Here is a 4,505-nt window from a genome sequence, read left to right on the forward strand (position 1 = left end):
GGCTTAGCACCCACTGTGTCTTCTTTATGTAGAGAGGGTATTATCTTTTATTAGGTTCTATCCTCTGCAACAAGGCTTGAAAAGTGATTCTACATTAAAAGATAGGCAGAATGTGACCCTATTTTTTGAGTAGCCTGTCTCTGATGAATCAAAAACACATGCTCAGGTGTTTTCAATGCACAAAACACTTACCTTATATAATTTTCTATTTTCCTTGTCCCATTATGGCAGAGTGTAAATAATAAGAAATATATTTGAGAATTCTAAATCATATAATTTTAAGATACTGATCAATTTTCTTCCACTCCCACATCTCTGATATTGTCAGCCCGGATGGTATGGTCTACGCAATTGAGTTCTCCCACTGCTCTGTCCATGACCGCATCAACTTGACCAAGATGAGGACCGACATTATTCCTGTAATTGAAGATGCTTGGCACCCACAAAAATACCATATGCTTATTGCAATGATGGATGTCACTTTTGCTGATGTGTCCCAGCCAGACCAAACCTGTATTGTGGCCCTGAATGCCCACACCTTCCTGTGGAATGGAGGACACTTTGTGATTTCCATTAAGGCCAACTGCATTGACTCCACAGCCTCAGTAGAAGCTGCATTTGCATCTGAAGTGAAGAAGATGCAGCAGAATAATAGGGAGCCTCAGGAGCAGCTGATCCTTATGAACAAGACTATGCTGTGGTTGCAGGTGGGTACAGGCTGCCTCCCAAGGTGAAGAACTGAAACTCAGAATCTCAGAGCTGTCTGGATTGAAGAAATGTATGCTGCTACTGTTGCATGTGTGGCTTTTGATTTTTTTGTGGAGGGGTGGGGCTGGGAGAGTTGTTTTGTTTTTCTACTAAAAGACTCATCTGTCACCACAGGGGCCGGGGGGGTGGAGAAATTCACATTATCTGTATGAACACAGTTTTTAAATGCAAAAAGGAAGTTATATAAAAAGAAAACTATGCTGGGGTCAATGACTGTATTCCTTTGGAGACACCGACAAATTGTCTTCTCAGTGACTGACCAAAGAATAGATATAGTGCTGGTTAGTTTTAAATCAAATTGGTAAATTCTAGAGTCAGAGGGTAGAATGAATGCACATAGAGAAAATGCCTCTACTAGATTGGTCTGTGGGCAAACCAGTGGGACATTTAACTGACTAATGATTGATATAAAAAGTCTCAGCTCACTGAAGTGTTCCCATTTCTAAGCTGGTGTCTGGAGTGCTATAAGAAAGCAGACTAAAAAAAAAAAATTACTAAAAGCCAGAAGGCTGCATTCCTATATGGTTTCTGCTTAAGTTCCTTCCTTTGGATTCCTGCTTTGTGTTTCTGTCCTTATTTCCTTCTACAGGAGATTATGGTGTGTAAGTGAAATGAGCCCTTTCCACTCCATGCTAGTTTTGGTCATGGTGTTTTCTCACATCAGCAGACAATAAAATATGATTTGGTGGAGTAATGTCTCTTAATAGGGTTATTTACAAGGGTATGGAGTAGAAGTTACTTATAGGAGCAGAAAAGACTCAAAGACTCAGTTACTGCTGAATAACTAAAACCCACCCCAGGTAACAACTCGTGAGTGCTGGGAACATGAAGCACACTATTACACCTGCAGGTAGCTGAGGAGGATACAGAGTGTCCTTTCCAGGCAGATAAACTAGTCTGACCTCTTCTGGAGTGTTCAGCTACTACTCTCTTGGCTGTTCTGCTTTTTCTAGATAGCTCTGATGGTTCCAGAATCTTTCTGCTATCTTTACTGCTTAGGCATGATTGGAGATGTAGGGCCCTTGTGAAACTGGTCAATTTCAATGACTTCTGAAATCCATGTGGTGTTTTTATCTTGAACTTAAAGAGCTCCTTTTCAAGATACCATATGTCACTCCCCTCTTAGGAAATCCTGTTTGACATCCATTCTAAAATCCTATGTGGTAACAAGTTTTTCTTTAAGACAAAAGGTTTCATTTTATTTAACCTCAGAGAAAACTATTACATAACAGGTCCAGTTGTTACATTTCATTTACTTAATACTACTTTAATAGTAGTAATATTTAACATTATTGGGTTTTTAACATCAACATTTGTTTTGCATGTGACAAAAGAAAAATAGAGAAAGAGGTGCATTTCAGAGATGACTTTTCAAAGCCATCTTTGCTCTGTTTAGACTGAACAGCTCTACACAAGTGATATGAAGAAATGATTAAAGAGAGACAGATATAAAGGCATACATGGTAACTGACAAATACAGCATGAGATCCAAGTTCCAACCCAGAATGTAATGGTGATATTTTATGGGATTACTTTTCCATCTTGTCTTATTACTAGAACATCCCATCTAATCTAGGGATAGAAGAACAAACTGACTAGAAAAAGCTTCAGTTAAGTCCTCTGTTATGTTAGAATGGAGCATGTGAAGAAAAAGTGACACAAATATTTCTCCAAGTTTGTTTTGTAAAGTGTAGGATGTTCATGAGACAAGTTTCTAGATTTTCACAATAGTTGATTATGAAGACCATGGGAAGTTTTATGATACAAAAGTGAAGTTAATCCAGTCTTGTGTTGGTTAGAATTATTAAAATCCATTAAACAGTCACTAAAATATATCTATTAATACAATCTCTACCATGAAATGACATCCTGAATCAAATTATTTTGAATTATTTTTATAAGCTATCACTTGTATTTTTAATGCACAAGAGTACATAATCTGTTTTTGTATGCTTGTTATCACTCTACATATATGTGCTTCATAATACAATGTCACAAAAATATTTCCCCACTTCATCATAAACTCTTCAATGCATATTAAAGTAGGTATTTATTATCCCATTAGTAAATTGCCACAAGGCTAGTAAATTCTAAGCAAAAATAAAAAATCCAGACATATATCATCTAATGTTTTTCTTATATGTTCTTCAAACTACATTCTAACAGGGTAGGATAGATTCTATTTATAATTTCTTCATTTATGTTTAAAACAGATTCTTCTCTTATATAATATATCCAGACCACAGTTTATCCTCTCTCCACTCCACCCTGCTCTCTTCCCCAGATCCATTCCCCCCTTTGTCCCCTTCAGAAAAAAGCAGGCCTCCAAAAGTCAATAACGAAACACGAGAAAACAAGATACAGTATGCCAAGGCAAAAGCCTTCATATGGAGGCTGGGAAAGGCAACCCAAATAGCAGGGGGAAATCCCTAAGAGCAGTCAAAAGAATCAGAGATATAACTACTCCTACCATTAGGTATCCCACAAAACCACCATGCTAATAGCCATAATATATGCAGAGTACCTGGTGCAAACCTACGCATGTTCCATACTTGCTGTGCAGTCTCTGTGAGCACTTATGAACACTGCCCATTTGATTTGATGGCCAATGATCTCTACTGGTGTCCTCTGTTCCCTCTGACTTGTACAGAATTTTAATCCTCCAGAGGGTTTATCTCTTCCTAGGCTATAAGTCTCTGCAAATGCTCCCATTGGCTGCTAGAGGAAGCCAATGGATGATGATTAGACAAAGCACTAATCTATGAGTACGGCAAATGCTTGTTAGGAATTGTTTCTGTGTGTGTGTGTGTGTGTGTGTGTGTGTGTACTAACCATGTTTGCTTCTACCCTACGTCTTTAGGCTACCCAGCCTCCCATTCCTGGACATCCAGGCAGTGTAGAACACAGTCTCTCTCTTGTGACATGGCCCTCATGTTTAAAGCAGACAATCATTGGCTGGATTTCCACAAGTTCTGTTGCCATTACCCCAGCATTTCCTGCAGGCAGGACAGATTGCATATGGAAGGTTTTTTTTTGACTGGGTTGGTATACCTTTTATATTTTTCAGAGCACCATCCTGTGCCAAAGAGATTAGAACACAGGTGTGAAGACTCCATGCAGGGATCAGATCAGCCTCTCTATGATCAATGAGCTTTATGGATGTTGTACTTGACAATGGACCTATAGGTTTTGGAGAGTGACCTTCTGTCCTAGCAGCAGCCTGGGTTGTATAGGGCTCTCCATAGGATGGCAACAGTTCAATTGAATGCAGCTCAGTTCTGTCATGGAAGCCTTGACTTGCCTGGCCACAAAAGATGGCTAGTTTAGACTCCATATATGACAATACTAATAGTCCTTACTTGGACCACCCTCAGAGATTCCAGGAATGTTTCCAGATAGCTCCCAAATGCCCTCACAGTCCAACTATCTTTCCCTCAATCCTGCCTTAATACCTCTCACTCCCATCCACACCTACACAAGTCCACCCACAAGACTTATTCTATTTCTCTTTTCCAGGGAACTCCATGCATCCCACTCTAGAACCCTCCATTTTATCTAACCTCTTGAGGTCCATGGATTGTAGCTTAAAAAGAAATCATTGACTTAAGAGCTAATATTCACTTATAAGTGAATGCATCCCATATTTTTCTTTCTGGGTATAGCTTGGTTACCTCGGTCAGAATCATTTAGTCTGATACCACTAGATTTTTCTAGTGGTTTCTATTTGCCTGTAATTT

The 4,505-nt window shown here is 39.0% G+C and overlaps 1 pseudogene; it reads left to right on the plus strand.

The window, feature by feature from the left end:
- Nucleotides 1–305: 305 nt before the first annotated feature.
- Nucleotides 306–742, plus strand: LOC127666308 (rRNA 2'-O-methyltransferase fibrillarin-like; annotated as a pseudogene).
- The last annotated feature ends 3,763 nt before the right edge of the window (nt 743–4,505 follow it).

This window comes from Apodemus sylvaticus, chromosome 15 (assembly GCF_947179515.1).
Source record: "Apodemus sylvaticus chromosome 15, mApoSyl1.1, whole genome shotgun sequence".
Classification (NCBI taxonomy): domain Eukaryota; kingdom Metazoa; phylum Chordata; class Mammalia; order Rodentia; family Muridae; genus Apodemus; species Apodemus sylvaticus.